The sequence below is a fragment of the Prionailurus viverrinus genome, chromosome C2 (genome assembly GCF_022837055.1).
Source record: "Prionailurus viverrinus isolate Anna chromosome C2, UM_Priviv_1.0, whole genome shotgun sequence".
NCBI lineage: Eukaryota > Metazoa > Chordata > Mammalia > Carnivora > Felidae > Prionailurus > Prionailurus viverrinus.
In genome coordinates this window covers 146382110-146405284 of record NC_062569.1, presented here as the reverse complement: position 1 = coordinate 146405284, position 23175 = coordinate 146382110, and the positions used below count along the sequence as shown (strand labels likewise).

The 23175-nt window shown below is 48.0% G+C and overlaps 1 protein-coding gene across 3 annotated transcripts in view; it reads left to right on the top strand.

The window, feature by feature from the left end:
* The window catches only part of TIAM1 (TIAM Rac1 associated GEF 1), a 396054-nt gene that overhangs the window by 58640 nt on the left and 314239 nt on the right, over positions 1-23175 (top strand). For 2 of the 3 annotated variants that reach the window (XM_047874692.1, XM_047874689.1), the window contains one exon: positions 21661-21763. The gene's annotated coding sequence lies outside the window, so the exon portion shown is untranslated. The remainder of the gene's footprint in view (positions 1-21660; positions 21764-23175) is intronic. The other variant, XM_047874694.1, reaches the window with a different exon arrangement.

Sequence of the window (23175 nt, the reverse complement as noted above, 5' to 3'; positions counted from 1 at the left end):
GAGATCGTGAGCCGAAGTCAGATGCTTAACTGAATGAGCTACTCAGGCGCCTTAGGATATTTTCAATGCCAGAAACAAAAGACCCAACTAACATCTTAAACAGTACGGGGGGGATGGGGCAGTTAGTATCTCACATGATGGTTTCAAGGTTAATCCCGCAATTCAATGATGGCATCAGAATGGAGTTCTTTCCATTTTCCTGTTCCACTATCCTCATGGTATTTATTCACTTGATCCTTGGGCTTATTTCCACACAGTGGCAAGCGTGGTAGCCGGACTTGCAGCAGTGGAAGGAGGCGCAGCGATACCTGGCCAAAAAACGAGGCCATTTCCTCCACCTTGCTTTTTTTCCATCTGCAGTGAAAACTCTTCCCAGAACCGCGGTTATAGGGTATCCTCTTCTTTTACTGGCTAGAGCTGGGTCACGTGCCTGGCTTTAACCCAATCACAGGCAAGGAGGAGTGGGATGCCCCTGATTGGTTCGTGTCAGACCTGATTCAGGGAGGTGGTTCTGCAGTCCATTGCACCCCTGAACATGACCTTTGAGATGGTCCGCGTTCTGTTGGCATGGAAGGAGGCCCCAAGCAGGGGCTCTAGGGAAGGCAGCTAGCGATTTATTATTTTTAAAAATAGGTGTAGGCTTGCTGATGGCCTCACATGAGTTGATTCCTTGCCTTACCCAATGGTGACATTTGGACGTTTTGAATTTCTGCATTCTGGGGTGTGATATCTTAAACTTTAGAGATCCTTCGTGAAAGGTGAAGATAACTGCAAGGATTTTTTATAACTCTGACACACTTAAGCATTTTATGCAAGGTGGAGTTAGAGACGGCCTCACAATGACCCCAAATGCTGAGGGGGAGGTTAAGAATAATAGCAAAAAAGGTGGAGTAGATATGGGCATCTCTGCATAGAATAGGTTTTTATGGTGGAAACTGACCTTAAAATAGTGCAAATACAAATTCTGTGGGAAAAAATAGGAAAAGCAGACTTTTCACTGTATCCTAGTGTTCTCCTTTTTTTCCTAAAGCAAATATTCACATTAGTCTGGACCATAATTTTTTCTTTTTTCCTGTGTCTCCTACCGGTTAATAAAACTGTTGAAAGGCAATTTTAATGATCTGGAAACCTTACTTTTCTGGAAGTGGTGTTTGAGCCTTTCGAGCGTGGAAACAGTCAGGCGTGGCCAGGGTCTTGACCTCGCGCCTTCACGGCTCTCCCTCTCCCCGTCCTCTGCTGTGAGATAGATGAGGAGCTGACAAGCTGTCTCGGATTCCAGCAGCATCTTTCTCTTGCAGGTGTGCTGTGCACACGGCCTCCTGGGGATGACTGCCCCACACGGCTGTCATCAAGGCGGCGATGGACCCGAATGACCGCGGGTGTCCCCTCATGTCTGTTGCGGGGGGGGGGGGGGGTTCTGCATTTCTTTCCTAGCACAGTTATTGATGCCTTATAGGTGCCTGGTGCTGACGACAGTCTTGAGATGTATGCTTGGCAGGTGTTTTTGTTTTGCTTATGACTTTCCTTCTGCCCGTAAAAGGCGTTTTCGTTGGACGGAATGTAGAAATACAGAAAGGCACGGAGAAGAAAACAAAAGATGCCCAGATTCCACCACTTACACATTGTGGCTGTTCACACTTCCATCCGTCTTTGTACAGTCTTTCTTCTCATGCATATCTCTGCCCTCCCTCCCTTTCTCTCTTCCCATCCGTTTTTTCTTCATTCTCTCTGCACATAATGAGGACCACACAGAATATAGGTACAATGTTGTGTTTCTTTCTCCCAGTTAACACACGGTGTGGGGCCGGACTGATCAATTCAAACCGCAGCTCATCTTCTAAGCAGTATGGGATCCTTCTGTGCCTCAGTTTTCCTAATCTGTGAAAGGGGGTAATGGGTGTTTGAGGACTAATTGTAAACATCTCTGTGGGTTGCTCAGTCCGGTGTCTAGCACTGATGTCTCTTGGCAGGTGACCAAGCTTTATCACACCAGCCACTCCCTGCCGACCTACTGCCCAGCTGTCAAGTGGGGCTGAAAACCCTACTTTCTGGCAAAGGAAAGCTGCATGTCCTGGGTAGCCCAGACCAGGGCTTCTCAGCCTTGGTACTACTGACCTTTTGGGCCCAGTGCTTTGTCGTGAGAGGCTGTCCTGTGAATTGTAGGGCTCCACCCACTAGATGCAGGTGGTGCCCCCCCCCCCCGCCCCAACTCCAGACATTGCAAAATCACCTTTGATTGAGAACCACTGGACTGGACGACTCAGGATTTATCACCCGGCGCTGCCCAGGGCCACCCTGCACAAAGCTGCCAGGCTGCCAGGATGAAGACCCATGAAGGTCAAGCACAGACTCTGACTGCCCACACTCCCAGACTCGGAATATCATGCATTTTGTTTGAAGGGTGGAAGCTGCAGGGTCCAGCTGTCCTAGATAGAATGAATCCAGGGGAAGATCTCCCCGTGGCTGTGGCACCACATCTCAGCCAGGGCCACTGCCTGTCTTTTCATGACTCCAGGTGGAGACACCTGTGGTCCCAGTGAGTTATCAGGGGAACGGGCCACATAGCGGGAATGTCTCTGAGCAGTGGCAGAACTCAAGCTGTGGGCAAGGCAGCTTCACACAAAGTGCTTCTGCCCCAGGAGTCCCCCAGATCAAAGACCACTGGACTCTAAGGGTCCATGAGGGAGGGTGGCTTCGCCCACTCCCTTCTGGGAGGACGGCAGGGCAGCAGCCACCCCCCCTCCCCACCCCCCAGCCAGACTGCTGTGCTCAGTGCCAGGAGCAGTTGAATGGAACACTGCTCAGTGCAAGTGCGCAGCTGAGCCCAGGGCAGCACCTGAGGACACAGGATATTTGTCAGATGTAAATGAAGCGCTTAGGAAATCTCGCTTCTGCAGGCTGAGCTGCTGGAGCTACCTTGGCCCCTCTTGTCCTGACCTGGAAGGATGGCCCAGCCCAGCTGGATGGCAGATTCTCCTGGCCATGGCTCCCCTCCGGGGACTCAGTGGCAGGATGGGGGGGGGGGGGGGGGGGGAGGTCAGAGCTGGCCTCCAGGGGGCAGCAGGGAGTTTTCCAAGGCCACCCTCCAGCTGTCAGAGGGCGAGAGTTTACATTCTTCCCCAGAAGGATGCAGACTGGAAGATGGTTGGTGGTCTAGTCTGGATGGCTCGCAGCCCTCCTGAAGGCATGCCAGCTCCACAGGGTAGCATACTCTTCAAGTTTTGGGTTTTATGGCGGACGAGAATCAGTTCCAATTGTGAATCGAGTGGTAGAGGGCTGGGGTGTGCAGTTGATTTCTACTTGTTGATGAGCAGCTTATGCCTGAACCCACGTAGCACTAGATGCTGTTGATGAACACGGTTCTGGGAATTAGCCAGTGAGAGCTTCTCGAAACTGCGTGGTTAGGTGGCAGCTCAGAGCTAAGAGGACAGGCTGTGAAATGGGCTGAGACTTGCACCCACCAGCTGTGTGGCCTTGCGTGGGGCCCTTACCCTCTTTGTGCATCAGTTTTCTCATTTGCAAAATGGGGATGATTTCGGGACCTGCCTCTCAGGAGTGTTCTGGGGATTGAATGCTCCTGGGCTAATATCTGGCCTGTGGTCGGCATTCAGTAGCTGCTGTTTGAGTTGTTGGCTCTGGGCTGCGTCCTTGGGACACCAAACGTGCAAGCCCTGTCCGTTCAGGCGTGTACAGTTTTGCAGAATTGGGGGTGTGGGAGCTGTACGGACGTTCCTGCTGCAGGGGCGGCTATTAGAGTCCCCCAGAGAGAATATGGTCATTTGAGGTTTGAGCTTCCACGTTTAAATTTTGAGTTGGGATTCTAGAGTTAGCCTTTGGCTTCTCCCTGCCTCCCATCCCCACGTGCTCAGGCAACATTGGTATTAAACATTGCTCTCTCTCTTTTTTTTAATGTTTATTTATTTATTTTGGGGGGAGGCAGACAGAGAGGGAGACAGCATCCCGAGCAGGCTCCACTGTGTGTGGGGAGCCTGACATGGCACTGATCCCACCACCACGAGATCACGACCTGAGCCCATATTAAGAGTCGGATGCTCAACGGACTGAGCCACCCACGCGCCTCCATATTAAACATTTCTTAAACATTAAACCTCTTTGCTCCTGGGCTGCCACTGGATTTATATAGGCTTCTAGAAAATCTCCATAAATTATAAAACATTCACCCAACAGCACAGCCCCTTGGAATCTGAATCATTGCATGGTCTCTACCATAAGAGATAAGGGTGGCCCGCATCTGGGAGACACCAGGGGCTGCTCTCCTGGGACCAGTTGGAATTGGTAAACTGCGGAGTGAGGAGTGGGAAGGCAGCTTGGAGCCCCGACTTGCCGTTGACACTCTGTGGGATTATTACCCCAAGAGTGGCCTTTGTGGCCCACACTGCCTACACCACCACGTGCGGTCTTTTCTCTGTCTTGTAGAAGCAGTTGTACCTGTAGGCTCTGTTCCTGGGCCATGAATGGCAAACGAGTGGAGCATCTCTGTCTAGCTCATCACCTGGCCCTACCTGGGTTGGGGGTGGGGGCTTGGAACATGAAGATGACCTGGCTCGGGGCAGGGTCCTCAACGGTTTAGAGACTCCCCTTTCTGGGAATCTGAAATTTCAGGACCCATAGTGCTGTGGGCTTCAGGCGTTGATTTACTAGCTGGGCCTTGAGCAGGTCTATCCCGGTAGAAAGTGGTGGATGAAGGATTTGAGCCCCGCGGGATTCCGCTCCTGCAGACTTCCACAAATCCTTTCTTTCTGTTCCTCTCCCTGTCACGCTGGAGGAAGACCTGATGTTCAAGTAAGTTTCTTGTGCAGGAGGCAGAGCTGGGTTTGGAGGCCACCCATGGTGCCAGCCCCAGTTAATTTGACAGGCAGGCACTGAAGTCTGGATGTGTGGACCGCATACCTGTTGGGTATGTGCCCTCAGATGGAGTGGGGATCAAAGCAGACACTGTCCGCATCCTCGCAGCCGCCTGGTGGAGGCCGAGATTGGGGGGGAGCGGTGCAGGCTTTGTGGGTTTTCTGACTCCTCTTTCGGGAATCTGGAATGCCTTGGTTTACCCCCTTTCTCCGGGCTGCCACGGGTTCCTCACTTCCCGTGCTGGATTTTGCTTTCTCACCCGCGGGGACAAGGAACGTTGTCCGTTGTCCTCTGTGCACATGTATCGGACTCTCGCAGCATCGGCCAGATCTGCAGGAGTCTCCTCTTGTTCCCGATTGTGCGGTTCTCCGGAGTGCTCGCGGGCCACACAGCGCCGCTGCCCCAGGGGGAGCAACCTCTGAGTCTTTGCCCTTGGGGATCCCAACGTGAATGGAAGAGGCTGTCACAGAGGAGCTGCTCCTACGCGCAGACATCCACCGAGCAGGGAGTGAGTCTCACCATGGTGAAACTGTGACATGTGTTTGAAAATAAAAAGTTTTAATTAGCGGGAGCATTTCTCAGCCTCAACCTGGTGCTGGCTGTCTTAACACTGAGACTAAAATAAACCGGCTCCAGCTTCTTGGCACGAGACCCACTCTGCCATTTACACACTGACTCTTGGGTTGGAGCATGTGGTGTAGTTGTGTGTGTGTGTGTCTTCCCAAGAGCTCAGACTTCGTGAAACAAAGGAGAGGGACGGTGTTTGCCCCCAGGGTGGGTGCCCCCAGGCACCATTTGCTCTGGGACCTGTTGGTCTTGGCCAACTTGTGTTCACTTATGTGTGTAAAGCGTCCCCTTCTTTATAAATGTAGGAGCCATGAGAGGCAGCACGGCATAGGGTAATGCCAGGGCCGTGGCTTCTGCAGATACATCTGGGTTCGTATTCCCGTTCATTAACCAACTCTGTGGCCTTGGGCAGGTCACTTGGTCTCTGAGCCTCTGTACCCTTATTGTAAAATTGGTATAACTCCTTCTTTACCAGTCTAACAGCGATGATTATAGATTATGTATGGTGCCTGGGGCTACGTAGCAGGGTGATGAATGGTACCCATTATTATTACAACTTAATGGTGAGCGCAGCGCACTTCTTACCTTGCTCTGTCTGGGTCACTGCCATGGTCTCCCATGGTGTTTTCAGCAGTAGGGTGGCCTTGACTATGGATGCTTCTCATTTAGTTAAGGACTGGCAAGCCTAAAATTAACCTACTCCTGATGTACATGGGCTGGCAAGTGGGTGTGTCCCCGAATGTCAGCCTGGGTGTTACGTCGTCAGCCTTCTGTCCCTCACGTCTCCCACCGTGTGCGCTCTCCACCCTGCTCCCAGCGAAAGCCATCACAGACACAAACAAAACAAAGTGGTTCAGTCTAGGGAATAAAAAAATAAGCCTTTTCTTGGTTTCCTTTGGCCAGTCCCAGGTGACTAAAAGGTTGGGTCTTGAGTTTGTATGCAAAGCAGAATTTCTGGTCAAGATACACTACTGGCAACAGGTCCCACGAGAAGAGCTTAAGGGTCACGGGAGGTATTGACTGTGCCCTTGGCGTCTGGGTTGGATTCTATTGAGCTGAGGAGGACACTGATGGTCGTACAAACTCTCTTCTCCCTCACCCCGGCCGCCCTTTATTGGGTAGGCATCCCTTGTCAAACATCTCTGACCTGTGGGCCCCTATCTGTACCTCCAAATACTGCCTGACATCAAAATTCTATCAAAAAGCAGCCCCTTTCCATTCTTTGGGGGGCATCTCTACTTTTAACTTCATACTGAGCTGAAATTCGTCTTCCAGGGACTTTACATGTTGGCCTCATGGTCATCAAGTATCTGAAAGTCGTTACTGCGTCTCTCCCTGTACCTCTCATTCAAGGTTAAATGTTACTATTTGCAGGGGCGCCTGGGTGGCTCAGTTGGTTGGACATCTGACTTTGGCTCAGGTCATGATCTTGCAGTTTGTTGAGTTTGAGCCCCGCGTTGGGCTCTGTGCTGACAGCTTGGAGCCTGGAGGCTGCTTCAGATTCTGGGTCTCCCTCTCTCTGCCCCTCCCCCTTTGTGCTCTGTCTTTGTCTCAAAATAAATAAACATTAAAAAAATTAAATTTTTTTTTTTTTTTTTACCATTTCCTCAAACTCTCATTCCTTGGGCTTTGTTTTTAGTTCACACAGAATTCTTGCTGCTTACTTTTTTGGAGTTGTTGTCCAGATTGTCAAAGACCCACTGGCAGTGGGTTTCATCCCTTATAACTAATCCCATTATTCCAGGATTAACCTTCCTTTCTCTAGATGAATTCTTTTTTTTTTTTTTTTTTTTAAAGATTTTATTTTTAAGTAATCTCTCCACCCAACATGGGCCTCGAACTTACAGCCCTGAGATCCACTGACTGAGCCAGTCAGGTGCTCCTCTCTAGATGCATCCTTAGCTTTTATAGCATGCATTTCTTTTCTTTTTCTCTCTTTTTTTAATTTTTATTTTTTTCTTAAAAATTTTTTTAAGTGTTTTATTTATTTTTGAGAGAGGGAGAGGGAGAGGGAGGGAGGGAGACACAGAATCCAAAGACAGGCTCCAGGCTCTGAGCTAGCTGTCAGCACAGAGCCCGACGTGGGGCTCGAACCCACGAACCGCGAGATCATGACCTGAGCCGAAGACGGACGCTTACTCGACTGAGCCACCCAGGCACCCCTTCTTTTTTTTCTTTAGCAGCCACATGACCCTATTGTCTCCTATAGCTTCCAGTCACCCAGACCGTGGGAATCCCATCTGAACCCGTCTTCCCCATGTGTGCCTGTGTTGTTGTTTGCACTTAAAGTTACAGGTAGCCGTTTGTAGAGCTCTGGATGAAGTTCTCATCGTGTCTAGATCCTTTCCTTGCCTGTGGCAGGTAAGGTAGTGAGTCAACAGCCATGCGGTGCTTTTGTTCTGGAGTCTGGACATAGGGTGGTTTCTTAAGGAGTCATTCATTTCAGAGTGCTCCCACCTCTTTAGCCCCGAAGTTCAGCCTCGTGGGCCACCACCAGCGAGCCTAGACTGTCGGTAGGTAGAAGCAAGAAGAGAGGAAGAGGAGATGCGGAAGTGTGGTGGGAAGTGGAGAGTTCCCACCAGATGTGTTTTGTGTTTTATCTTTCTTTCTTTCTTTTTTTTTTTTTTAAATAGCGGCAGCTCATTGGGAGTCACCAGGCCAGCACAGTGTCTGTGTCCATGTGGCTCTGGACCGGTGTTTCAGTAGGACTGTACCGGAACCAGTCTCACTAATAAGCCTGGAATCGAATTTCCCCCAGCCTGGAGAAGCTGTGTGTGCCCCCTGGTAGTTCAGTGGGTGGCTGAGTGGGTGGCTGAGTGGGTGGCTGAGTGGGTGGCTGAGTGGGTGGCTGAGTACTCTTTGGCTTGGAAGAAACTCGTCACTTTTATTAGCTTTCATTGGTAAGTAAGTGGAGTTTCCCTTCCACTGCACTTAAGATCTTTACCGAAGATGTGCCTCTTTTTGGACTCCTTGGCTGTCCTGTCCGGGAGTCCTGGGACTACAGGTAAGAGACCAAACCCTCAGGAGCCTTGGCTGCTTCCCTCGTGGTGGTGGTGGCATGAGATCGTAGTGGCAGAGCGATGTGGAGGGTGCTGTTGAGTTTTGAAGGGTGATAAGTAATCGCCTCTTCTCTTCCCAGAGTTTAGAGCCAATTGCCAAATGGAACAGAGAGTCCAGGCAGGTGGGAGATCACAACAGATAAAGCTGGTTGGAGAGCAGGCTTACAGGTGAGGGCTAAATGGGCTCGCTCACTGCTCTCCCCGACCTGCAGGGCCGACCGCCCCTGGGAACAGGGCAGAGAAGGAGAGGTGAGTCCTGACGATGATCAGCTCCCAAGGAGAGAACTCAGAAGGCTCGAGGCGTGCAATCTGTATTTTCTTCCAGTCCGCCAAGCAGGAAAGTCCTCTGAGTCCCTGGGAGGAAAGACTTGGGAGATGTTGAAAGAGAGCTTGTCTTACTTTCCTGGGGCTGCCATAACAAAGAACCACACGCTGGGGGACTTAAACAATGGAAATTTATTGTCTTTCGGTTCTGGAAGTCCGAGATCCAGGTTTCTTCGAAGGCTTCTGTGAAGGACCGTCTGTCCCCACCCTTTTTCTAGCTTGTGGCTGCTTGCTCAGTCTTTGGTGCTGGTTGGTGTTCCCTGGCTTGTGGAATTGTCATCCTGACCTCCGCCTTTTTCTTCACCTCTCGGTGTTTTCTTACTTCACCCTCTCTTGCTAAACTTCCCCTCTTTTATAAGGACACTATTCTTATTGGCCTTATCTTAACTGATAACATCTGCGATGACCCTATTTCCAAATAAGATCACATTATGAGATATTGGGGGTTAGGACTTTGACATTTGAATTTAGGGAAACGCAACTCAACTCAGAATTGAAGTCTAGGGGCATCAGGGTGGCTGAGGAGGTTGAGTGTCTGAGTCTTGGTTTCGGCTCAGGTCATGATCTCACAGTTTGTGGAATTGAACCCCACGTTGGGCTCTGTGCTGATAGCGTGGCTTCTGCTTGGGATTCTCTCTCTCCCTCTCTCTCCGCCCCTACCCTTCTCGCTCGCTCGCTCTCTGCCCCCCTCTCAAAAACAAATAATAAATAAACATTAAAAAAAAAAAAAGAATGGTGATCTGGCTTTTTCCTTTCAGGGGAGTGGAGAGAGATTCTATCCCTTGTGAGGTATCCGTACCCAGTAGGTGTTGAGTGGTTGTCTTCTGTTACGGCCTAAGTTGTTTCCCCCGCCCTCCTATTCGTATGTGGAAGCCCTAACTCCTCATGTGACCGTGTTTGGAGATAGGGCCTTTAAGGAGATAATTATGGTTCAATGAGGTCCAAAGTGTGGGGTCCTAATTCAATAGGGATAGTGACCATATGGGAAGGGGAAGAGACGGGTGAGCTGCCCCTCTTTCCACGTGCATGTGCACAGAGGCAAGGCCGTGTGGGGATACAGTGAGGAGGCAGTGGACTGCAAGCCAAGGAAGAAGGGTCTCTCCGGAAGCCAACCCTAATGACACTTTGGCCTTGGACTTCCAGCCTCCAGAGCTGTGAGACCATACATTTCTGTCGTGTGAGGCCCATGCCTCCTTGCTCCCCCCCCCCCCCCCCCCCCCCCCGTGTGTGGTACTTTGTACAGCAGGCCCAGCGGACTAAGACACTTTCCTTTCTTCCGAAGGTGATAGGCATGTGTGACTCCCTTTGCAGTAACGTTAGCATTGTTGAGGTCAGGCCTGGCAAGCCTGCATTTGCCCTGGCACAGGGCGGAGGCGGGGAGGGGGTGTCTCCTCTGTGTTACGTCCAGGCCCTGGGTTCATTTAATGGATTGGATAGCTAAGGATGAGAAAGCATAAGCAGTTTTCTCAAAGCCACTTTAGTAGATTAGGCAATGAACCTGAGGGTGCATCCCAGCGCTGTCAGAGCTCGCTTGGGTAAATCCAGGACAAATATATTTAATTCCTTATTTAAAAATGCAATTCACAGTGACAGGTGGATGTCATTGAGCAGCAAAGAGATGAAAAAAAGTGGGTCAGTGACACACCGCACTGTTTTGTCATAAATGTAGGTTAACTGACTTAATGGAAAGCCACAATCTAAGGGAAAGTGGTCTTGAAAAGCTGAAGCCCTCGAAAAATCTCCCAACTACCCACTTATGTCTAGGAGAGAGTAGTGCAGCTCTTTGAGCCTAAACCTTTTATCAGGAAATTCTTTTGTGCTGCCTTGTAGTTAAAACCATTGCTTTAATTTAAAATATATTTATTGGATAGTGATTATGTGCCTGGCTTCGTGCGAGGCATTAAACACCCAGAGCTAAAATGTATGGTTGCTGTCCTGAATTGGGTGACAATTTAGTGGGGCTGGTTAAATGGACGACACTATATTGTAGGTACTACCTGAGAGGGCAGAGGGAGGTAATTACAGCATTCAGGAGCACATGGGGGAGGGGGGGCTATATGTCACACAGACTGAGGGCAGACACCAGAGATGGCTTTCCTAAAAGAGGTGAGGCTTGAGCCGAGTTTGAGGCAAGAAGCCTGGGTTATTCAGTCAAATCTGAATAATGGTGTTACAGGCAGAGAAAATAGTAAGTATATCAAGATGGAGATGTGGGAAGCCAGCCCACTTGGAGACTGTGTGCATACAGATACTGTCCCTTCCTTTCATTTCTCCCCTTCTTTTCCTTCCTCCTTCTCTTTCTTCAGTGATGTTTTGGTAAGCTGACACTGTGGGGTGAATACAAAGGCCAGATTTGTAGTGTTTGCCAATTTCCGTGGTGTAAATACTCCTTCCATGGCTGATTCCAAGCTACCGACATGATGTTGAATGTGCCCCCAAATTTCTAAAGCTACAACAATTGATCACAACCATTCACAACAAATGGTATCATCCCATTTAGTCGACCGCTGCCTCCCATCCATCCATCATCTATTTATCCATCCATCCGTCCATCCAACTATCCATTCTTCATCCATCCACCCATCCATCTACCCATCCATCATCCATCTATCCATCATTCATTATCCACCCATCTGTCTGTCCATTCATCCATCCATCATCCATTTATCATCCATCCATCCATCCTTCATCCATCCACCCATGCAACTACCCATCCTTCATCCTTCCATGCATTCATCTAGCCATTCATTGATGATTCATCATCTACCCATCTGTCTGTCCATCTATCCATCCATCATCTATCCACCATCTATAAACATCGTTTTAACTAAACAGAATCTGAGAAATAAATTACTTTATGGACTTTAGAGTTTTTTTTAGTCAAGTCTTCTCATATTATAGACAAGAAAACTGATACCTAGAGAGAGGAAGTGACTTTTTTTTTTTTTTAGAAGGGTTTATTTTGAGAGAGAGAAGCTCTGTGCTGTCATCGCAGAGTCCAATGTGGGACTCAATTTCACAAATCATAAGATCATAACCTGAGCTGAAATTAAGTGTCAGATGCTTAACCAACTGAGCCCCAAGGAAGTGACTTTATTAAAATCTATTTGTAGAACTTAGATTAGGACGATGGTCTTCAGAATTGAAGTCTGCAGCTGCTTCTCTTAAGTGAAGAAAGCACAATCTTGAATATAGCTTTGTAGTTTCTGAGTTGGAGCAGTGTGGAACCCATGTTGTACGCACTGCTGTTCTGTCATCCCTGCTTTTCTGCGACAGTCCTAACGCTCATCCAAGTGTTCCTGTTGTTCTTGTGTCTATAATTGCGGCTTCCCAGCAGGCTCACCGTCTCCTTCACAGGGGGTTCAAAATGTCCCTGTTGAAATTACATTCTTCTCCTAGTTTGTAGCACCGGGCTTCGGAATTTAATTTAGCAGTTGGTTTTCAGTCTTTGATGTTTCTGGATTTCATTGGCGTCTCTCTCTCTCTCTCTCTCTCTCTCTCTCTCTCTCTCTCGTGATCTGGATCTCTCTCCTTTGGGACTCCCAACTCACTCACCCATTTGTGGTTTTAACCAGTTGCTGCTCAGGGGCTCCATTTGTGTCATGCTGAATTTCCGTAACTGTATCTATGGGGTTGAAAATGTCTTTCCTCCTTGTTGGGCTTCTGGCGGGAACTTCCAGGGAGGTGAATAACTGACCCTACTTTTGGTGGTCTTTAAACTGGGGTGCCTGGGTGGCTCAGTCGGTTAATTGCCCGACTTCAGCTCAGGTCACGATCTCACGCTCCATGAGTACGAGCTCCGCGTCGGGCTCTGTGCTGACAGCTCAGAGCCTGGAGCCTGCTTCGGAATCTGTCTCCCTCTCTCTCTGCCCCCACCCCCCTCACGCTCTGTCTCTCTCTATGATAAAATGAATAAACGTTAAAACAAATTTAAATTGTTGTTAACTCTGAGACACTTGGGTGGCTCAGTTGGTTGAGTGTTCGACTCTTGATTTCAGCTCAGGTCATGATCAGGGTCATGAGATTGAGCCCTGTGTCGGGCTCCATGCTGAGTGTGGAGTCTGCCTAAGATTCTCTCCCTTTCCCTCTGTCCTACCCAGCTCACACAGGCACTGCCCCGCACCAATAAATAAATAAATAAAACATTTTAAATTGTTAACTCTGAGGGAGGAAGGGTCACTCTTCCTCTCTGAGAAGCTTTATTTTGAAATCAGGGACAGAGTGACTGATGAATTGAGTGCTCCAGAGGACTGTGTTGAAAACTAGCTTCTGTGTTGTAATGTTGAGTGAAAAGGGCAAGTTGCTGAGGTATGCATTACGATGCCACTTTTGTAAAAGAGAAACAGATTGGTGGTTACCTCTGGAGGGTGGTGGAAGGTGGAAATGAGCTGGAGAGAAATCTCTCACCTTTTAAGTTTATATGTTTCCGTATTGTTTAATTCATTTTTCTTTTTAACTATAAGCATGTCATCTAAAGCAAATCCGGACAAAACGGCCTGCTGATATTTTAATCAGGCTCATCTGGGCAACGGCGATAAACTTCCTGTTGCCTTCTTACCACGCTTTGCCATTTGCCCAATATAAACTTTACAGGTGCCTTAGTTTATAAGTTGTAGCGTAATCATTTTAGACACAATTAATTTTGATTGCTAGAGAGTTGCAATTGCACAGGTATTCAGACCTGTTCACTAAGGCCAGAATTTAAACCTAGGATTCCCTGTGTATGCTCCCGTCACCTAACAATTTTTACCAATTCTTTCCTAATGAGGTTAATCATCTACTCGAATGCATTGCCCGAGCTGGTCATTATTCAGGGCTTCCAACAGAGATTCTGAAAACCTCCTGGACTCATTCTGTGAGCTGACATAGGGCCATTATTTTCTTCCACCGTTCCTTGACTGTGGTGCTCTCAGCTGCCTTGGAAGCGGAGAGTCATTAGATTTCACTGGCTTCCCCGGAATAGCATCATGTTCCGTGATACCAACGCCCCTGCCTCCCCTCCTTTTTCCCCTTAGATGAACTTCTCTCGTGTACCCGGCAGTTCCTTCCTCATCTTTAGAATGTCCTTTAGCATCTCCATTCTCAAATTGGGAGAAGTAAATCGTGTCTCATCGCCCGTGGCGCCGAACATTTGAAAAGGCAGGAAGGTGTGGTTATTTACATGAAATCGATCACTTTGTAGCAGTCTGAACTGGGGGAAAAAATGTGACTTCTTACTCAGGCATTTGTGTGACCACACAGGTTGTCTCTCCCAGCTGTGTCTTATAAGAAGAATTTTCAGAAACCCATGGACCGCGTGAACGATATGTTATTGATACGAAGCACAGTGGTGCTTATGCCAGTTTCGCAGTCTGTGGGACCTCTTTTAAGTTGTTAGGTTGAATTATATGAATTGTCAAACTGAGCTACTAAAAGGGCAGTTTCATCCAGTTCCACCTAAGGGAGCCTCTTTGCTGAGTTGTAAGACATGGAAAATACGTGTCTACATTAGGAGAGGCACGGGATGACCGTGCTTTAAGGAAACTGGGCATCCTTTTTTTTTTTTTTTTTTTTATTTGAATCTGTCTCTCCTGGTTAGTGTTCACTTAGTTGACACTTGCTTGTTGCCTCACTAGCTTTCAGAAAGTATCCAGAACAAAATTGGTTGCCTAGCAACATGCTCCAGCCCAGGAGGGTTGGAGAATGGGTCAGTGATTAACAATTATGTACAATCAAGTTTAAAAATGCATAGCAGCCGGCAACATTCATGCTCTGACCACCAGAAAAATCCCAGCATTCCGCGGGCCCGGGTGTGTGGCTATCGTACGTGAATTTATTGCAGTTGCGGTCTGGACCTTATGGTTGCAATCCAGAAACACTTTGCTCTGGACTGAAATGGGCGGCTGGTGTCCCCCTGAACATCGGTCCGTTTTGCGGAAGGCATCTGACACCCATCGTGCGTTTGGCTGCCTATCTGGACGCTCATCCCCTTGGAAAGTGAAAAGAGAAGGCGAAGAATTTGGATATTTATGATTGTTGTCATCTCAACAGATTTGGCCCCTATTAGTGAATCTGTAATTTGCCAAAGAACAAGTACACACAAAATCAGTGACTGCGGCCCACTCAGCCCGGATCATTCTTTCAAGAATTACGAATGCTGTGCAAACGTTCTCCCTGAAACGGCCCCAGCCCTTAATCGTTTCTCTTCCTTCCGTTCCAGCAGAAGAGAAGACAAATTTTGCCTAATTCAGTCCTTACTTAATCTTTCTGTCAGCACAAATATCGATGGTGTAAATCCCGAAAGCAGCAGTAAAGCCAGGAGGCATTTTTATAACTCTGGCAAAGCTAATAATGCACATTTCTTTGTTGAGAATCATTGACTTTAATTGGCTAATCAATTTTTAGGCCCTCTCCATTTGTATTTTGTTTAATCAACAAAAATAAATCGCCCTGCCAACCTTGAAAGTGCCAAGTCGGAGAACAGTGGCAGAGACTTCGTTTGTCCTGCCCAAAGTGCTTCCCAATAGAAACGTCTTAATTGAAGATGATTTATATTCAGAAGCGTGGATGTTTTATCATTTGTCTGAAGAAGGAAAAAGCTGTGTAAGCAAGCAGAATGCAGCCGTTTTAGGCATTGTTTTTGACATTTATCTACTCTCTTTATCCCTCAGACGTTTCCAGAAAAACGACCTCTCCGCGTCCTTCTCGCTAGTGATTCAGGCTTCAGCTCCTGAAGCACTTGTCAAGGGTTCTTCATAACCTTTGCTTGCTGTCGGCTTTTGTGAGAGGACTTCCTCCCGGGTTTTACTGCCCGTGACTCGTGTCTCTGGGCCTTTGGTGGGAAGTGGCTGACGTGTCGGGGCTGGAAGACAGACCCCATTCACCTTCCCCCGGGAAGGGGGCCGCTGGCTTGCTTTGTTGGCAGGAAGACCTCAGTGGCCATGGCGGGCTGCGGGGTCTCGGGGCACAGGAGCTTTGATGTGGGCCGGTCACAAACTTCCCTGAGAGTGGCAAGAGGTCAGGTTTTGCTTTTGCTGCCTTCTCTTCACTCTGGGGAAGGAGGACAGGTGACAAGAAGTAACGTTTATTTAATGCCTACGTCATGCCTTCTCATTTCTCACAACAACCCCGTGTGGTAGCGGGACCCCATTTTTCTGGTGAGGAAGCCGAGGCTCAGACGGCGTTAGCAACGGCTTATATGTGGAGCGCCTGTGGTTGGAATCTCTGTTTCCAGACGTCTTCCCATTTCACTGGCTGCTGGAAGCTGGAAAAGATGCCTCCTCCCAACAGTGTCACTAACCCGGGTTTTCCCCTGCGGGGCTGCTGGGGTGCAGGTACCAGAGTGCGATGGCAGCCAGGTTGTTGACTCTTTTCCAAGAGATTCCCTTAATCCCTACTCGCCTATTAGCTACTGCTACCCTCCTTTTACAGAGGAGGAAACAGAAGCAAAGAGTGTTTGGGGCATTGGCTCAAGGTCACTTGGCTAATAGCTGGGGACACCAGGATTTGAATCCATGTAATCTGACCCAGCACCCATGCTCAGAGGAGTCACCTTGTACCTTGTCTGTTCAGCATTGTCCAAGCCTCCCATGTAGGGAGAAAGCAGTAAGATGAAAGAGGAAGGGAAAACAGTGTAGTTTGATAGAACTTGCTTCGGACAGTAGAGACCATTGATGTACCAGTTGCCTTCATTCTGGGCTCATTCATTGACCTTCGGCTGTTCTGGGTTGCCCTTTCTGCTGCCTTTTCTCCATTCTGAGTTGCCTTTTAGTGCCTCTGCTAAAGTCCCATCCTCCCCGGGTCTCTCTTCGACTGATGGGAGGCCAGCTGGTCTCTAGAGGCCACCAAGAAACCAACATCATGACCCCCCAAGTTATTCTATGGGCAAAAGCCTGAAATAAACCCCAGGAACCAATGTGATGCAATTTAACAATTTCTGTAAGGAATTAGTTCTAGGAACCCGGTGCGATGGTAAAAACCCAGCCTCTGGCCGAAGCCCTGTGCTGTTTTTACTGGGGCTGTAGCTACTCACTCGGCAGCCCTGAGCCACAGCATCCTTGGGTACCAAGGGTCAAGCGGTCCCTGTTTCGAGGTGGAATGTGGAAGAATGTTCACATTGGGAGTGGAAAGCCCTGCAGCAGGTCAGGTCGGTTAATATAATGATGGTGATCATAACCTGCAGAGAACAGTTTCTGATGCCAAGACCTGTTCCAAGTGTTTTGCACGTATTAACCAGTAATTTTCCACCAATCCCATTAGGTAGATGCTGTAATCTTCATTTTACAGATGGGAAAATCGACAGGGTTAAATGTGCACGTGTAGCGTAATTTTAGGAACATTAACATACAAAACACATCTGAGAATCAAGGACATATGGTGCTTGGCTCGTGGACTGGTGGAGCCAGTGTTTGGCTACTCTTTGGAGCACAGATGCCTCCTTATTAGATGGGCCTTGGAAACTAGCTTAAATGTGCGGGGCAATACCACAGCCGGCATTTATCGAGTTATTACTGTATGCCAGGCTCTATTTTAAGAACTTGGCATGAATTGTTGTTAATCCTCACAGAAAGGTAGCTAGTATGATCATGATTATACCTGTGTCGTAAATGGAGGAACTAAGTCAGAAGGGTAGTTTATCTTGCCCGAGGCCACCCAGTCAGGACACGGCAAGGCCAAGAGTCAGCAGCTCCTGCCTCTGAGCTAAGACCCCAGGTACAGTTGGGAAAGGGGTGGTGGCAGAGGGGATGGACACAGTCACAGGGCTCCATGTGGGTTAGAGGCTGTGTGGTCCCAGTCAGGTGCCCTTGCCCACGTGGCTTGTCACATTTTTGGGGCATCCGCTGTGGAGTGGAATGGAGGTTGATTTTACCAGTCTTCTGTAGGCTTCTGTTTGGTTGCCAAGACCATCCCAGTGGGGAAGGAAATGAAGGAGAGCTTTGATATGACTTGTAAAACATACCTGGGAAGGCATGTCCTGAGTCTCGGATGCACATCATCTCCCTGACCCCCACAACAACCCAGTGAAGTTCCCACTCAATGGTGATCGCCATGTCGCAAAGGGGGGAGTAGTGGCCTGGGGAGGGCCAGCCACTATTCTTGTATCCTCAGGTCACACAGCAGGGGGGGGGGGGGCAGAATAAGGTGAGGACTGACCCCATGTGGGGGCTCTCGGGGGGGGGGGGGCTGGGATGGGGCATCAGCTCCGCTAGTCAGCTGCTTCTTCCCTCCTGTTGTGCTGCACCCACGCTCTCCTGCTCTCCCTTGCCTCCGTGTCCCGAGCTTTTCAGAACAAAAAGAATGAGATTTTCCACCGCCCGGAACTGTTTTTGCTACTGCTTGTGCATCTGAGCACCTGCTGGGCTGATGAGCTTTTGAAATGTCACTTGGCTGTTGGGAGGGAGCTGTGAGTGATTGGCGGGAACACACCATCCCAGCTGCCTCCGAGGGTGGGTGGTGGCGGGTGGGAGTGCGATGGTTCCCAGGCCTTGGTAGGGGGAGGTGGCTGTGTTTCTGCTCATGCAGCTGGCACAGGTACCCATCGCCTGCCTGGTCATTTTCTTCTCTTGGGCAGATGGAGGCCGTTTCTGTGCTGTGTTGTTCTTAACAGCGTTGGCTCTGCGGTTTTGGGTCACCTTTTGAGAATACAGTTGAAATTTCGACCTTTTTCCTCCCCGGATTTTGCTTTTCAGAAAAATGCGCGTGTACATTTATAGGCAATTCTGTGTGTAAATTCTGGATTTTCACTGGCACTCTTAAAACCAGAGGCTCCTTGGCCGTATCCTACCCTCCATATTCATACCGTGAAATCTAGTTCAAGAGTTGGGTATTCTTCCCTCCTCCCCCGCCCCAGTTGAGGGCAAGAATGGAAAATTAAATTTTTGATTTCCTGCCCCTTTTCCCTTTCCATTGTAGTTAGTCAGAGGCCTGGCGGGAAAATATACGGCACACTCAGGTGACAGAAGAAGGTTGAGTGAAGCCATGTCATGAGGTCGGGAAGCAGAAAGGGTGCGTGAGGTGCGGGGGCTACCTGAGGAAGCCCCTCTGTTTTAACCTGTTCGGACTGCTGTAACGATACCACAGACTGGGAAACTTTCACGTGGCAGAAATTTCTTTCTCGCACTGCTGGAGCCTGGGAAGTCCAAGGTTATTGAGGTGCTGCAGATTGGGTCTGGTGATGGTCCACTTCCAGGTTCATAGGTGGCGGACTTTTCCTGTGGTCTCACATGGTCGGAGGGGTGAGGGAGGTCTTTGGGGTCCATTTTATAAGGGCACTCATCCCGTTCATGGGGGCTCTCCCCTCCCGCCTCATGTCCTGATCACCTCCCAAAGGCCCCACCTCCTAATATCACACTGGGGGGTTGGATTTCAACATATGAATTTGGGGGGACATATTCAGTCTATGACACCGTCCAACCCCTAGAACTAAGGACAGGCAGGGAGGGTTCCTCAGAGAGGCTGTGCCCTGTGGTGGAGAGACTTCCAGGCAACCCTGTAGAGAGGAGGCGGGGGAGGGGTGAGTGTGGGTACCTGTTCCTTCCTTCTTTTTTTTTTTTTTTTAATGTTTTTAACTTATTTTTGAGAGAGTACAAGTGTGGGAGCGGCGGGGGGACAGAGGATCTGAAGGAGGCTCTGTAGTGACGGCAGAGAGCCCGTTGTGGGGCTCGCGCTCACGAACTGTGAGCTCATGACCTGAGCCGAAGTTGGACCCTCAACCGACTGAGCCGCCCAGGTGCCCAGTGCTCCTTCCTTCTTTACCCTCCTCTTCCGCTCCTGGCTTCTGTGGTTAGCTCCCAAGGGACCCGAGGGCAGGGGAGCCTGGTTGATGCAGATCACGGAGGTCAGCCTCCCAGGGCACAGATCCCAGCGGACAACCATGGGACATGAACAGGATGTTTAGCGCATTACTCTTCAGATGTTTCTGTCCAATAGATGGCACTTTTGAGGCTGCAAAGGAACAGCTTTGTCATCCTGAAGTGCTCTCCTCGGGGACTGGACGTCATGGGAAGTTGCATGGCTTGTGCTGTGAAGGTTTTGTGATCCTGTTCATGATTGGAAGCGTCCTGGTTTTCATCCAGATGCTTTTAAATCCAGGCTTTTAGGTTTTGTTTTTGTTTTTTCCCTATTTTATTCGTATGCCTGTTATTACAAGGCTACTTTGAGAGGCTGCATTGCGACTCACGATGATGAATCAATCCGCCTCATTATCACAGGGAATTATATATAAATCACTCTCATGGCGTTATGTTCAAAGGTAGTTTTCTCTTACGTGATAGCTGGATGTAATGAAACGGGCATTTCTGGATTTTGCAGAACAGAGAGATTATATGCAGGGAAGCAACTGAGAAGTTAAAAAGCGTTCGGCAGGGTCAGGTTACTAGCAGGTGTAAGTCACACCCCCAAGCTTGGATCTAGGAAGTCTGGGATCTGCTTCCGGCTCCTGCTCCCGCGTTGTGACCTTGGACAGCATCTCTAGGTGTCAGCAAGAATCCTGCTAAGTCAGTTTAGAGAGAACCCCCACCCTTGGTATATGAGTACCTTGGTATGCAATGCCTGGTCACCCTGGGCTGCCTTCAGCAGGAATCCTGTTTTCTCTTGGTTTAGTAAGGACCCCCACCCTTGCTGTGTCTGCTGAGTAGTGACCTCCTCAGTCTGCTTGTTTGTTATAAGTCCCCAGGTGTCTTTGCTGCACTGGGATTTGCACCTCATCTCTCTCCTCTATTGCAATAGCCCTGAATAAAGTCTTTCTTACCGTTTTTTAACAAACATCAGAATACTTTTTTTTTTTTTTAACATTGCCACCCCATAAAACCTTGGAATTGTTTGTGATCCTCAGGGACTTCCAGTCCAACCCACCCAGTGTTGAGAGCCCAGCGGGTCCCATGGTGAGGAGCCTACTACCCTCTCGTGGGCTGGTTCTCAGTGTTGAGATGCCTCGCCTCAATTTCAAGCTTGAAACTTACCTTCAGTTTTCCTCATTGATCTCAGTGTCGCCTTTCCTGGGGATCTGTTAACTCCCTCATTAAGGGAATAAATGAGCTTTGTAAAATTTTAACCATCGTAATGAAAATAAATTTGTTTTATTTATTTTTTTATTTCAGAGCGAGAGAGAGAGTGCACAAGCAGGGGGGAGGCAGAGAGAGAGGGAGAGAAAGAATCTTAAGCAGGCTCCACACTCAGCGTGGAGCCCAATGTGGGGCTCGATCTTACGATCCTGGGATTGTGATCTGAGCTGAAATCAACAGTTGATCGCCTAATCGACTGAGCCACCCAGGCACTCCAATGAAAATAATTCTAAAGTAGTGTTTATAGTGACCTTCTTGCTTTTTTTTTTTTTTTTAATGTTTATTTCTGAAATGGAGAAAGACAGCACAAGTGGGGGAGGGGTAGAGAGAGAGGGAGACACAGAATCTGAAGCAGGCTCCAGGCTCTGAGCTGTCAGCAGGGCTCGAACTCACAAACTCTGAGATCATGACCTGAGCCGAAGTTGGTCACTCAGCGGACTGAGCCACCCAGGTGCCCCACCTTCTTGCTTTCTTTATAACAGGACTCGGAGCCTGGCTGGAACATTGTTGCCAACTCTGGGATATTGTTACTATAGGAAGCTGCTCCAGGGTGATGGCCCTGGGGGTTGAGTCCCTGGGGACTCTGTCTTTGTTATAAACTCCTGGGTGGCTCAGCAACTGTGCTTCTACTTCTGAGTGCTCTGCTGTTTTCCTCTGCCATTGGTTCTTGATGATGCCTTGTTTAGATACCGTTTTATAAGTGACATGCTTCTTTTTCTTTTATGGAGTAAAGTGCAGGGGGCTTTTTGAAAGCTGTTTGTCACCCAGAAGTATTTCTTTCTTTCTTTTTTTTTAATTTCCAGATGGCTGTGTTCCAGATATTAACATTATCAGAAGCCTGACCTGCACATGGTGAGCAGTTTAACTCGCCTACATGCTTTGAAGGACTTTCGAGGTGCATCAAGGGTATATAAATCCATTTGCTTTTTCATTTATTTGTTTATCATATAGCCCCTAAATCTGTGCCTGGTGTTTTGTTGATTTCCACTGTCTATTTTTTCTGCATCATCGCATTTATGGGTATCTTTGAGAAGCAGTGACTTCCATAGGATTAAAACAACCAAAGTCCTTTGCTTGAAGGAGAATTTTAAGGTGCAGATTTAAAAAGGAAATCAGATTTATTTATAAATATGTCACTATGTGTCTGAGAAGATAACATTCTTTTTGTTAAATATCAGCGTACTGTATCACATGCAAAAAAAAAAAAAAATCACTCAGTATCACTTAATATTCACGTTCAGATTTCCCTGATTGATAAATGTTCTTTTCACAGTTAGTTATAAATCCCTCAGGGTAATCAAAGGATTTAAACAAAGTCCACAAATGGCATGTGGTTGATAATGCCTCTTAAGTCTCTTTTTATATGTAGGCTTCCTGTCCTTGATTGTTTTCTCTTGCAATATATTTGGTCAAGAAGCTGGATCTTTTGTCCCGTGGAGTTCTTCACGGTATATAAGTATATATAGACTTTGCTGCCAGGATCCCAGTGTTGTCATTAAACATTTTATTGTCTTCAAAATGTCTTATAAACTAAAGGCTTTATTAGATTCAGATTTGTATTTTTGGGCAACAGTATTGCATACATGATAATGTAACTTTATCAGGTGACATATTTTGTATCTTTTCTGAAATGTTAATATAGGCAGGTGCTGTTAATCTGATCATCCTTCATTAGGGTCCCCATCAGCTTTTTCCCTCGTGGTTTCGGCAGCTGTTGGCGGTCCATAGCGGATGCCTAGACTCAGTTTTCATTTAGGGTGTTTACAGAAGGGTGATAATCTCATTCTGTCATTTCCTCTGCCTTTATTAGCTGGAAAGTTTTATAAAGAACTTTGTTTCAATCTTTTAAAAAAATTGCCTCAGGGTATGTAGTTTGTATATAAAAGGCAGAATGCTGGCTTGATTTTTTTCTTTCCTTCACCAGAATAATGAATCGATTCCATATTGTCCTTCAAAGATGGTCAGTGAGTTTTTAAGGAAAGATATTATTGCAAACTCTTAGATTCTTTATGTATTTGACATTGGAGCCGGGATGTGGTTAGAAACAGTAGCTTAAAAAGGCCTCTGTTTTTAGATGTATACATCTACTTAATGAACACTTCTAGATAATAAGAGAAAGGAGGGAAGGGAAGATGTGGAGTGAAAAAGGAAGAGACAAGAATTTATAAGCATGATTAAATAAGGATGAAAGAAGGATAAAAAATAAAGGCGTGGGGCGCCTGGGTGGCTCAGTTGGTCAAGCGTCCACCTCTTGGTTTCGGCTCAGGTCGCGATCTCACGGTTCATGAGATGGAGCCCCAAGTCGGGCTCTGTGCTGA